General features: G+C 44.0%; 1 pseudogene; it reads right to left on the bottom strand.

The window, feature by feature from the left end:
- Window positions 1–7,695: 7,695 nt before the first annotated feature.
- Window positions 7,696–7,815, bottom strand: LOC136654687 (5S ribosomal RNA; annotated as a pseudogene).
- Between the last annotated feature and the right edge of the window lie 6,470 nt (window positions 7,816–14,285).

Below are 14,285 nucleotides of genomic sequence, written 5' to 3' on the forward strand. Positions count from 1 at the left end.
GTTAGTAGCAGTGCTTTGCATAAAAGGTTTCCACACTAAATCCCATATCCTGGCATTTCCAGGTGGAACAGAAGCCCAGTAACGTGTGTCTGAAACCCTTGAGAGCCACTATCAGTCAATGTATACTATCTTGGCCTAGATCGGGGTCTCCAAACCCTGGCCCGGGATCTAGATGTGGCCTGTGACAAGCCTCTGGTCCCCGGCAAGCCTCTGGCCCGCTCAACCAAATGTGACGAGAGCTGTGATCCAGTTGCGTCTGGAGGGTGTTCTGAGGATTGGGGAGGCCATGTACGTGTCCTCAGAATGCCTTCTAAAGGCCTAAAAACAGAACTTCCTGGTTTTCCTGAAAAACCAGAAGTCACGTTTTTAGGCCATATGAAGGCCTCAGACTTTCCAAGGCTTTCTAATGTATTAATGAAAATTTTATATTTAAAATTTAGTTTTCCGGCCCTCGACACCATGCTAGATATTGATGTGGCCCTCTGGCCTAAAAGTTTAGAGACCCCTTGCCTAGATGGACTAATGAACTACCTTCATATAGAGCAGCTTCATATGTTCAAATGTGACACACAGCAGAGTGTAATGGAAAGGTTTCTTTTATGTGGACTTCTGCTCATGTTAAGTAGAATAGTGTCATGGATAGCATTCCCTTTTAAGGCATTGTCACTCGCATGCCCGAGGACCAAACTTGCCCATTTGCACAGGGATCGTAGCTCTTGCAGGGGTAGATCCAGATGATCATAGGTCTTGCAGAGAAGCCATGATCCCTTACCCACTTAGAAATGGCTTAGAATAATTGCAGATGAGCATACATCACAAACATACAATATTTATGAAAATATTGTCCTTGACTTTTGTTTTGGTATGTGCTGTGCAATCAGATTCCTGTACATAGCGAAGTCCTGGTCTTAGGACACTCTAAATCAGAGATTTTCTTTTTCATTTCATGGCACATTGATAAGGTGCTAAAATTGTCAAGGCATGCCATCAGTTTTTTTGACAGTTTTCAAGGCACACCATGCTGCTGATGGGGGTGTTCACATCCCCCACTATGGGCCCGATCTCATTTTCCAGCACTGATGCAGCCGCAATGCAACCCCGAGGTAAGGGACAAACATCCCTTTATCTTGAGGAGACCTCTATCACTGTCTCCCCTCTGCAGGATTCAGCGCATGCCCCACTGGCAGGGGTGCAGCACCACTGGAAAATTGGATAGGATTGGGCCCTCTCCCTACTAATAAATGTAGGGCCCTCAAATTCCCACAGCACAGCCACAGACCATTCAAGACACAACAACAACAACAACAGTATTTATATACCGCTTTTCAACAAAAAGTTCACAAAGCGGTTTACAGAGAAAATCAAATATCTAATGGCTCCCTGTCCCAAAAGGGCTCACAATCTAAAAAGATGCAACACCAGCAGACAGCCACTAGAAAAGACACTGCTGGGGTGACACACACCATTCAAGGTTGAAAATCACTGTTCTAAGCTGTCAAATAATCCAAGACTCAGGCAATATTTTTTATGAGATTCACAGGGTGTTTCTATTTTAATTGTTTATAATGTTTTATCGTGGTTATGTTTTAAAATCTTTTAAGCTGCCTTGATTGCTTTCACTGTGGGAAGGGTGGGGTATAAATTTGTTAAGTAAGGGCACAATCCTATGCATGTCAACTTAGAAGTAAGTCCTATTGCATTCAATGGGGCTTACTCGCTGGGAAGGGCTTACTCGCTTACTCGCTCCTAAAGTTGCAATCCTAACCAATTTTCCAGCACCGAGGTAAGGGTAACGCAGCTTCAAGATAAGGGAACAAACAAAAGTCTTGTAAATGAATGAATGAAGTTAGTGTGTAACTGGCTTCCTACTGTTCAGCAGCTCAGCACTGATTAGCGCCAAGGTTTCAGTAGGGCATGGTCAGAGTGCGCATCCTATAGCCATCTTGCTGAAGTTAAACTTAGTCTGGTCGGTGCATGGCTGAATGACCACCCATGAGTCCCATGTATAACCCTTGAATTATATGATGGAAGAAAGATAAGATATATATGCAATTCATAAATACATGATAAATCTGAGTTAAAGCTGCAGTTGCATGCCCCCTAACCTGGGACTAGGTCCCATTGAATTCAGTGGGATTTTCTGTTGAGTAGACTAGCATACTTACTTAGTATAAGTACTCTATACTTCTCGATGAACATGTAGCAGATAACCAAGTCTTGCTAGCATCATAAATACACTACCAATGTACCTACCATTCATAGCACAAACATTAAGGATCTTTTATACACTATGAAGCAAGACCCAGTAAAGATTTTGTCCTTGCATTTCTGTGAATTTTTAAAAAGCAGTGTTCTTGGCCCACATTTTATTCTCCAGCCCTCAAGACCTCAAGATCTTGGTTTTGGTAAACATCAATAAGCATAAAACTCAGTGCATATGAATGGCAACTATCTCATGTACGGTCTATAGCTGTGCCTCGCTTCTGTTCTGGAAAACCTGCAAGGGTGAGAAGAAGTTCAACCCCCACGGCTTTTTAAGTCTACACTTGCCTATGTGTGATGCCAAGAAGGAAACCAATAAACTTCAAAAAATGGCAGGGATGATAAAAGCTGAGAACTATAATGGTTATTTTTTTCCTTAATCTGTTTTGATCTCTCTCTCTCTCTCTCTCTCTCTCTCTCTCTCTCTCTCTCTCGTCCTGCTTCCCAATCACTAATTTTATATCTGGACAGCACCAGGTTCATGGCTGGTGCTTTTATAAATAATAAAAGAATCATACTTTAAGCATCAATCATTAGCCTGGAGACTTTGATTTAAAAATACAAAACCTACAACAGCTGTATCCTGTAAAGCTAATTAAAGAACACCATTAAATTTCTGGGCTTTTACATATCAAAAATAACTCAGCATCTTTCAGGATGCATAGAATTATCAGTTTCTACTTCCAAGTTGAGTGACTGTGTATCAAAAAGTAGATCACCTTAGAAATGCCTAGCCAGTCCCTTTGACCCAAGTTGTGAAGTTTCTCATATGATATGTGGTAGAACCGGTTCTATTGTGAAAAATACATGGAGTGAAATCTATCTTCTACGACTGGAATTAACAAAATGCCAGCTTAGACCATCACAAAAGAGGGATAGCCCAAACCATCATAACTGCCCGCATTGTGATGCAGCTGTGCCAATGTGTCACCCACTGTATCCTACTGTTCTGGCCTCCAAGGGGCTCCTGATGGCCCAGTGGGTCACGGTGGACTTGCACCAGGGATATTGCTGGTGGATAAGAACATAAGAACAGCCCCACTGGATCAGGCCATAGGCCCATCTAGTCCAACTTCCTGGATCTCACAGCGGCCCACCAAATGCCCCAGGGAGCACACCTGATAACAAGAGACCTGCATCCTGGTGCCCTCCCTTGCATCTGACATAGACCATTTCAAAAATCAGGAGGTTGCACATACACATCATGGCTTGTAACCCATAATGGATTTTTCCTCCAGAAATTTGTCCAATTCCCTTTTAAAGGCATCCAGGCCAGATGCTGTCACCACATCCTGCAGCAAGGAGTTCCACAGACCGACCTCGCGCTGAGTAAAGAAATATTTTCTTTTGTCTGTCCTAACCCTCCCAACACTCAATTTTAGTGGATGTCCCCTGGTTCTCGTGTTACGTGAGTGTAAAGAGCATCTCTCTATCCACTCTGTCCATCCCCTGCATAATTTTGTATGTCTCAATCATGTCCCCCCTCAGGCGCCTCTTTTCTAGGCTGAAGAGGCCCAAACACCGTAGCTTTTCCTCAGAATAAAGGTGCCCCAGCCCCGTAATCACCTTAGTTGCTCTCTTTTGCACCTTTTCCATTTCTACTATATCCTTTTTGAGATGTGGCAACCAGAACTGGACGCAATACTCCAGGTGTGGCCTTACCATCAGTTTGTACAATGGCATTATAATATTAGCCATTTTGTTCTCAATACCTTTTCTAATGATCGCAAGCATAGAACTGGCCTTCACGGCCGCCGCACATTGGGTCGACACTTTCATCGACCTGTCCACCACCACCCCAAGATCTCTCTCCTGATCTGTCACAGACAGCTCAGAACCCATCAGCCTATATGTGAAGTTTTGATTTTTTGCCCCAGTGTGCATGACTTTACACTTACTTACACTGAAACGCATCTGCCATTTTGCTGCCCATTCTGCTAATTTGGAGACATCCTTCTGGAGCTCCTCACAATCACTTCTGGTCTTCATCACTTGGAAAAGTTTGATGTCATCTGCAAACTTAGCCACCTCACTGCTCAACCTCCAGGTCTCCAGGTCATTTATGAAGAGGTTGAAAAGCACCGGTCCCAGGACAGATCCTTGGGGCACACCGCTTTTCGCCTCTCTCCATTGTGAAAATTGCCCACTAACACCCACTCTTTGTTTCCTGGTCTTCAACCAGGTCTCAATCCAGTAGAGGACCTGTCCTCTAATTCCCTGACTGTGGAGTTTTTTCAATAGCCTCTGGTGAGGGACCGTGTCGAACACCTTCTGAAAGTCCAGATATATAATGTCCACGGGTTCTCCCGCATCCACATGCCTGTTGACCTTTTCAAAGAATTCTAAAATTTTATTGAGGCAAGACTTACCCTTACAGAAGCCATGCCGATTCTCCCTCAGCAAGGCTTGTTCGTCCAAGGCTTGTTGGATGTATGAAAGTGGAAGTGGGTTAGGTTTTTGACATGCACTGCTGCCACAAAAACCATTCCCTTCGCAGGCTCAATTCACCCCTTTTTGCCTCATTCTGCCCACCCGGCATCCCTCCCATTTTCAATGTGTACTTACCAGAGCTGGAAGGTGCCAGGTGTCTGCTGGTTCACAGACCCATCCTTTGACCGCTTGTGGCTGCAGGCAGCCCATGTGCTCCAGCATGTCTCCTTTTGTGGCAGCCAGAAAGTGCCTAGAGCCACTGGAAAGCTCATTCCAGCAGCGCTAGGCACCAACAGAACTGGAGGCTAAGACTATTGGAAGTCCTTTGTTATGGCCACTTTTCCCACACTACTCTCAGTTCCTCAAGTTGTGTTCCTACAGACAGTAGACAGGCAGAACCAGCCCATCCATAAAATGGTGATCTCAGATGGGAGAGTAGAAGGTATACCTGCTGCCTACCTCCACTGCTTCTCTTCTTCTTCCAATTCCCTGTATTTAAAAAGGAAGATGGGGAAAGAGCAGAAGAGGACGCATGGGAGAAGAGGTGGAGCTATGGAGAAAATTCCCTGCAGAGCAGATAGATGTACTTACCATTTGTATACAGTTCTTGTTTACATCTTCTCTCGTGTTGTGCAGAACATTACTTAAAATTAGAACATGAACACACACACACACACTTACTAGGGCTCAAGTGTGGAAATTCAGTTGCGGTGAAGAAAGACATGCTGCTCTTTGATGCATGCCAGCGAATGCCAACGCAGTGGCTAATAAAATAACTTCCATCCACACTGTAATTACAAGTACAGCCTCTAATTGCATCTGTGGCAAAGATCCCATCCAGTCATGCCTCGGGCTTCTTCAGATGGTATTGACTATGTTCCATATAAAGTAAGGGACAATTTGGACAGATTGATGACATATGGTCTTTAAGGCAAGCAATCTTTCATTCCAAGAAAAGCTTTCACAGAGTGTGTCCATCTCATGCAAGTTTCAGGTTGTGGGTAGCAAGACAGTCATACTGGATCTCGAAGATCCCAATAAAACGTTAAGGTGTTGTGTTTCTTTTTTGTTTTGTTTTTTACTCAAATCATGTTGCCATTAAAAGATACTAACTACAGGATGTTATTTCCATATGTTTGGCAGCTCTTTTGATTTGTCTGGTTGGATTGGTCCTTCATCAGTAGGAGTGTGCCCAACTATTCTTGGTTCAGATGATCTGTTGGGGGCTGATTGTTCCTGCTTCACAACAATATAGTTGTGACAGACTTGTCCATGATTGGTTGATCACAGCACACCTTGACTGCAATCCAGAAGCTTCTGTGCGCACATGAAACTCTGAACAAAGCAGCTCTCCCATTTGCTCCAGTGGCCATGAGGATGCTTGGGAGAGAAAATGAATGTTTTGTGCACGTTAAGTGTTTTCTCTTCACAAAAGACAATAGGAAACCCCGGAAATTATGTGGCTTTGGATCATAGCCCTTGTTTTGAACACACAGAGCATTCAGGAGCCAGCCATTCTGTGGCATATCAGAGTGGGAGGCAGAGGTCCTGCCAGCCAGCCACGGTGACTCAGTTCCTAACAAGCTCCTTCCTTCTTTGATTCCACAGCAGCCAGCTGCCATCCATGAGATGGAGTGTTAAGGCCTTTACATTTATTCACCCTAGAACAGTGGTTTCCAACCTCCTGTCCCTTGAAGACAGGGTTGGGAACCTTCAGAGGACCCCTGGCCACCGGTACCTGTCACTTTGAGATTCTCCCTTCCACCTCCATTTACTACAGGGAGGTGAGAAGCCCCATAAAACCCCTTTCTTACCTCCCTGTAGTTGGTGTCAGCAGGGAGAACCCAGAAGTGACAGGCGCTGTCACCTATGGATCTCCACCGGTCACCAGCCCCCTTAAGGAGAGATAATTTATCAAACATGGTATCTGAGGGGTCACACTTCCCAGGTTGGGAACTGCTGTCCTAGAAGGTGGTGCTTGAAGATGTCCTGAGAAACAGGTCTCATGTTCAAGTAAATCACTTTGTTAGTGCCAAACTACATAGTACACCAGAGACCCATGTTTGGGGTGTCCTATGCATTTTACACTCCTTGAAAGTAGCTGAGGGACAGCCTGGTTTGGATCAGGGTCATAGTGGTGGTGGTGGGAGTTCATGATCCTCACTCTTTCAATCCAACACCTCAACTATCCAAAGTTTCCCTGCTCCCTCAATTTATGTTATCTCTTGTTGCCCCTACGCCTGAAACTCTCTCATGGGCCACCTGCCAGATGCTTCCTTGCTGACTCTCTCCAAAGTCCCTCTTAAAACCCACCATTTCTGTGAAGCCTTTGGCACAACGTTTTAGGTGGCAATCCTGTCCACACTTGCCTGGGAGTAAGTGCCATTGAAATCAATGATATTTACTTCTGAGTAGGCATGCACAGGATTGTGCTGTTAGACTGCAATCCTAAGCACACTAACCTGAGAGTAAACCCCTCAGAATACATTATTTACTTACTTCTGAGTAAGCGTGATTATTTCTGTACTTATATTTATTTCTGTATTTGTGTACTGCCTTTCTCATCCCCAGATCTCTCTACAGAGATTACTCAAGGTGGTTTACATAGACCCAATAAGGGTCTTTACAATATTGTTCTATATATAGAACCATTCAGTCTCCAGATGTTTTCCTTCAGATGTAGTCATCTTTCCTAGCTGCCAACACTTGCCTCAAGTTTCTGCAGATAGCCACAAATCATGCCCAGCAGAGGATCCAAGTTTTTATCATTGACCTTCCCAGCATTCCAGTCCACGCTCTCACCGTGGCATGCAACGGCAACTCCTTTCTCTCACCAAGGGTCATGCCAGCTTATCAGTGAGTTCTGGTCTCCCTTCCAGGCATGAATCAGACAGCTCCTGCTTAGCATCAGGCAGTCTTCAGGCAGCTCAATCTCCAGATCACATCTCCTGCCTCCTGATTAGGCTTGGTTGGCAACCTTCAGTCTCGAAAGACTATGGTATAAGCCTACAGCACCTGGTATTCCCAGGCGGTCTCCCATCCAAGTACTAACCAGGTCTGACCCTGCTTAGCTTCCAAGATCAGACGAGATCGGGCATTTGCAGGGTAACAGTTGCTGTTAGGCTTAAGATGTTAGTTGCCATTCCTTACTGTAACAAGTACATGTAAACAATATACATATCTACTCAGAAGTAAGTCCAATTCATTGCAATGGATCTTACTCACAGGTAAGCACCTGTAGGGTTGCAGCCTGAGTTGCAATTATGAGACAACGTACAGATAATATTTAAGTGACTGGCAGCAGAATCCTATGGATGTCTACTCTGAAGTTAAGTTTCATTGCGTTCAGTGGGGCTTCCTCTAGGAAAGTGTGCATAGGATTTCAGCCCAAATGTTGAGGGTGTGAAGCAACTAGCTGTGATTCTAAATCCCCAACTGGAGGTGATTCCCAGAAGAATCACACCAATTGTGTTGAAAAGCCAGAGAGAGCTAACTAAGACATCTTGCCTCATTGACAAGACAATGCTCACCTTTACAGAAGCCAGGTTGTAGTGCTGACTAGAGTTCCATTGACATTATAAAGGTCAGTCCTTCCTTTAAGTACTGAGCCATTATAATGGCAATGGAAGATCTTGCTGGAATTTGACTGCTGACAAGGGTGTTTTGTACATACAGTCATACAGACCATAGAATGACAATAAAGAGGGAGCAGGAAGGGAGAATGTCATTTTGGAAGCTGAAAATGGGGATTATGAAAGCATTTGTCAACAGAACAAGTGTTTATGACAATGGAGCCGGCTTCCGTAAAAAGGTGACTGCCGCATCAATCAGTCATTCAGCAGACAGGTCTTTATACCTCCTCGCGGATCCAATTTGTTTAACTACTCTGAATAGTCCTCTTTTCAAACCAAAGTGGCCACTAAACCACTAAGAGATGGCGTACACATTGCAAGCCAAAACGGTTTGTTCCCTTATGGTGTAACTGGGATTATTTAATTGCAAAGCAGCCAAATGTGAATTTTGTGACTTGCAGCAGTTAAAAATATGAATCAGCTGCATTTTCTTTGTTATCTTTTTTGCTCCTTCCTCTCTTTCTGTTCTTATTGTTGAATGTATTGCGCAGTGTTTATTCTATCATGGCTTCAGGCCTCTGGGTTTGATCCTCACCCCCCCCCCCATGTACATAAGTAGCTGTAGTCAAATGAGTAGCACATTTAGGTTCATGAGGACAACACCTAGGAGCCAAGTTGCTTGTCTTTCTAAACCTTTCCAAGACTGAGCCACCAGTAATTGAAAACAAAAATGTTGAGAGGCAGCCAAGATGTTGCATGACTACAACACATGCACTTTTTATTAGTCTCTCGTTGATGCTTCCACTGCCAAAGACATAAAGGAACAATGACATTGGCTCAAGGCCATCTCCACAAGTATCCCATACGTGTCAATGAATGTATCTCACACTTGCATAAAATGACTTCTCCACTTCCATTGAGTGCTGCCAATTGCACCATTTCATACACTTCCATTGATAGCATAATGGATTAGCGTCTCCTGCACTTCCTTTGACTTCTGAGCCATGATGATGTCAATGGGGAAAAAAGTCTTCTACAAATTCTCCTCCTCCAAGATGACACGTGAGTATCGCATTTAGATTTATATGCGCATCAATGCTAATGCTCTCATCATCCTGCTCTATATTTTTACTTCTGCTATTGGCAGCTAGCAACTTAAAAAAAAGAAAGAATCTGAAATGCTCACATTCTCAGGGTCTCTTGCATAGTCAGAATATTCAATTCAACAAGAGCAGATCCGTTCAACTGACTGAGGTTTGCACAAGGGACATTCCTCATTGGTTATGTCCTGTATTAACTACTGTGAAATGTGACCATAATGTAAGGAACGCTGCTAAAGTCCTTTTTGCTAAATCAACTGTTGGGAAACCTATCGTGGTGACTCTTTTCAGTCTTGTTACTGTAAATTCTGACATTCAGCCAGGATATTGACCATCAGATGCTTAGTAACTGTGGGTCTGACCCAGCCACTGTTACGTTCTATTGACTTCAAAGCCAGAGAGTCAATATGTTAAATGACTCCCCACTGAAATCAGTGGGACGTACGTTAAACTGAGGACATGACCGTCCAATAAACTATAAACTATCATTCTTTAGAAAAATGGAAAAAAGGCAAACAATGTCAGGAATTGTTCAGAAAAGAAGTTCAAGACAAAAAAATAAAATAAAACCCCAACATAATGCCCTTTTTATACATCTTCATTGTATCCACATGTGAATTATTATGTCGAGTTCTGGCTGCCTCACCTCAAACAAGATATCACAGATTTCAATGTGGGCAGGAAAGGGCAGCTGAAAGGATCAAAAGATTCTTCCACTTGAGAAAAAGCTAAAGGGTTCGGGGCTCTTTTCTATTCAAGACAAAAACAGTTCAAATGAAACTAAATTGAGATTTATACCATTATAATTGGTGTAGGCAGGCTGCAGTCCTATCGACACTTACCTGGGAGGAAGCTCAGTTTATTATAATAGAACTTCTGAGTAGACATGCATAGGACTGGACTCCTATAAATCTTTTTCCCCCTCTCTAGATACAGTTAGTTCTCATTTTCTGCTAGGGTTAGGTTCCTGGAAATTCTAGTAAATAGTGAATTTGCAGATAACAAACCATTGATCCTACGGGAGCAATGGGGTTAGGTACAAGGGGTACCTTGGGGGGGGAGTAAGGGGTACCATCAGAAGAATAGCAGATAATGAAAACAGAGGAGCAGATAATGAGAGAAGGAAGCAATTCAGCCCCTCCTGGATAAGCAGATAGTGAATTCACATATAAAGAGAGCTGACTTTATTAGATCTTGGGATTACACAAAGATAGTTTAGGACTAAAAAAAAAGTTCTTCATACAATGCATGCATTCAGACACAAGACGTGGCAATAGCTACTAGCTTAGGTAGTTTCAAAAAGTATTAGATAAATTCATCAAGGAAGGATTTATCAGCAATTGACTATGGCAGCTAACTGGAAGCCGCATGTACAGGGGCATATAGAGGTACATCTGAATGCTGGAGACAACGAAGCACCATAGCATTCCTGCCCTGCTGGTGTACACTGGTGTAGCAGTGCATTTTAAAATGCAGGTGCTTGACATGACACCACACAGTCATGCTCCATTAAAACTATAACAACAAATAAAGTTAGATTTTTTTTTCATTAGAGTATTTTATTTCTGCCTCAAAACAATGTGCCAGTTGAGTTCATCTCAGACTCTTGGAGTGGGTTTGCAATAGTTTAAAACAGGGGTGTCCAAAGTTTTTGGCAGGATGGCCACATCAGCTCTCTGACACTGTGTCAGGGACCAGGGGGAAAAAAAGAATTAATTTACATTTAAAATTTGAATAAATTTACATAAGTTTACATAAATTAATATATTAAAGATTAACTTATATGAATGAATGAAGGTCTTGCGATAGCTCAAGGCTTATAAAAGGCCTTGCACAAAGCAAGGCTGGCCTTTTGTTTGCTGCTACTGCATCCCAGATGTGAAACAGCAAGCAGTGGAGGGAGCCCTCAACCCACAGCTCATGCGAGAGGTCAAACAGTCGCCCTCATGCTGAGATCAGTTGTGTTGGGCCAGAGCGGGCTCCAACAAATCTCCAGAGGGCCAGAGGTTCATTGGAGACTGGGGACACCCTGAGGGCTGCATTGAAAGGCCTCAAGGGCCACAAGTGGCCCCAGGGCTGGGGTTTGGGCACCCCTGGTTTAAAGCAAGCATACAAAAATGGAATTTTAAAAAAATTTCCTGAAGAAATAGATATATTAGTGTGCTGGCTTAGGCATCTCTGCTCAGACGTAAGTCTCATTTTGTTTAATAGGACTTACTCCCAGGAAATTCCATGGAATTCAGTGGGACTTATTCCCTGGAAAGAATGCATAGGGTTGCACAAACTCACAGGGGTGCGGGATATCACTGGCATCCTCTTCTTCCCAGCTCTCTTGGGTGCCACCATCTTGGATTATGTGAGAGCTTGCTTGATTCAAGGTGGCAGCACCCAGGTAAACCAGGAAGTAAGGGCTGCCGTGAAAGAAGGACACCATGATCATGATAAGTTTGGGAACCACTGGACTAAAGTGATATACAGGTTGAGACTAATTATTCACATGGGTTCCGTTCCAAGCACTCACGTGGGTGGCAAAAGAAACGCACTATAGCAAATCAATTTAAAAAACGAAGTTTCTTTGCTCTGGTGATTTAAAAACAGCCTTGCTGACCTTTTGACTCTAAGATAAGAGTCAAATCTTATCTATCAAAGAGACAATTCATCCATCAGTCATCCTCCAAGGGCTTCACTCAGTCCCTTCCTTCACCAATGCAAACTGATCCCCTTTCTTTCAAGTGCTCAGGGGGAAGGGAGGGGTAGCCTGTAGAGAGAAGGATTGTCAGCCAGCTTCCCCCCCCCCTCATTAAGGAGCCTATTGTTAAAGGACTGTTCAGTTTTTTAAACCGATTTTAAAGGGATGCATTTTCCCCCTTCTCCAGGGATCAGCAAATTCCTTCTCATTTGCAGGGGCCATTCAATTGAGTCAAATTCGTGTATAAAAAATCCATGTATAAATAGGCTGGACCTTATGTGCACATCTTTGAATCCCACCATTTGGTGCATGCCAGTTATTGGAAACAGCTGGTGTTTGAATTTTGGTGCTCCAGAAGAATGCACAGAAATTCCCAAGGGGAAGTCTCATAACTGGATTATTAACTGGGGAAGTGGGGAGGGCATATTGCCTGCCTCTAAGTTGGCAGCAAATGTCCACAGTAATAGTGTAGTACTAGAAGAGTCTTAAACAGAGTCACAGATACTCAGGGGATCAGGCCTGGTTAGTACTTGGATGGGAGACCACTTGGGAATACCGGGTGCTGTAGGCTTATACCATAGTCTTTCGAGACTGAAGGTTGCCAACCAAGATACTCAGGTGAATGTATCGCTAGTTGCAGTGCTGACCTCTCCAGCACTAACTTGATGCATTTAATTTGGCTGTTTTCGGAACAGTGAGGAGACAATGAAAGAATGTAGTGCTTGGTGCTATGAGGGATAAGCACGGAGCAAGTGTTTGGAAAACAAACACAAAAACAGGTTGCTAGTCTGTATCTGCCTCATCTCAAGGTGCTGAAATAAAGCCCTATGTTGCCAGATCCAGGACACCTGAGAAAGCACTTGAGTTTGGTGCATCGGCTCACCCCCGCCGCGCACTGTCGTAAATGTGCCCCAAGTCACGTTTGAGGGCCCTTGTGCCGGGTGGGCACCTGAGCTCCGCCACTCAGTGGTCATGTGGTAGAGTGGTAAATGCAGCAGTAGAGAGGTAAATGGAGGCGTGGGGGGAGGTGGGGAGGAGGCGTTCCAGGGAGGAGGGAGGCAGGCAGAGGGTGGGAGAGGAGGTGTTACAGGGAGGCAAGAAGGACGTGTGCTGGGGGAGGGAGCAGGCAGGAAGGAGGAGGGACTGGTGGCGCTTCGCTTCCCTTCCCCCAGGTAAACAGAGTAGCCCTGCAATGGGGCTACTCAATTCACCACCAACCAAAAGGTTGGCGGTGAATCAAGTGCCTCTGCGTCCGATGGTGAGCCCGACACAGAGGCAGTTGATTCGGTTGGATTAGGGCAAAAGGTTCTTGCTCTTCTACCCAGGCTGCTCGCAAACCAAGGCACAAAAAAAGAAACTCGGGCCAAAGATTAAGACTGAAAAAAGGAAGTTTACTTACAATCTGATGGAAGCTCACACATACACTTTACTCACATCAAGATTCTTAACACTGAAAGACCAGGAGCCCTAAATAGCTGCTCCTGGCTGCATGCAGGTATGATAAAAGCAATAGCTAAAAACAAAGATACACTCTTCTTCTGTAATGCAAAAGTTAGCAAACAGGAAGCTATATATACTCAAAGAGAAACCAGCAAAAGACACGCCCTTTATAATGACCATTAAAGGGACCACATACAATTTCACTTCAAAGAACCAAATGCTCCCTCAACTGATGAATACTACTCACTGTTGCTATTCCCCAACAGATTCAGTGCAGACCTTTTGGTTGGTGGTGAGTCAAGTAGCCCCATTGCAGGGCTACTCCATCTACCTGGGGAAAGGGGACAAAAGTCATAGCGTAGACATAGCAGCCATTTTCGGCACCGCCACAGCCCCGCACCCCAGGCAGTTTAGGATTGGGCTGTTAGTCTTGTATATAGTTCCTTCAATCACAATCCTTCTTCCCAGAAACAGGGACAAGTCACAGCTCTGGGTAAGAATCAGGTGGATTCCTTAGGAATTGGGGTGAACCATCCCTTTCAGTTGAGAAGGAAATGAGGCATGACTTCAAGGGTGTGAGGTGCCACATGACTAGTGGTTTCCCCTTGGCATCAAAGAACTGTCACAACCTATCAAGCTATTTAGCCTTTCAGTGTGGGAATATATTGACTACAGATGCAGAACTGATCTTTTGATGGTGCTTTTAAAACTCTATTTTTAATGTTTCAAAAAAAAAAAATAAAGTTAAAAAACAGGCTTTTTGTTGTTGGTTTTAAGTGAAATCTTTCCATT

Source organism: Tiliqua scincoides, chromosome 5 (assembly GCF_035046505.1).
Source record: "Tiliqua scincoides isolate rTilSci1 chromosome 5, rTilSci1.hap2, whole genome shotgun sequence".
NCBI lineage: Eukaryota > Metazoa > Chordata > Lepidosauria > Squamata > Scincidae > Tiliqua > Tiliqua scincoides.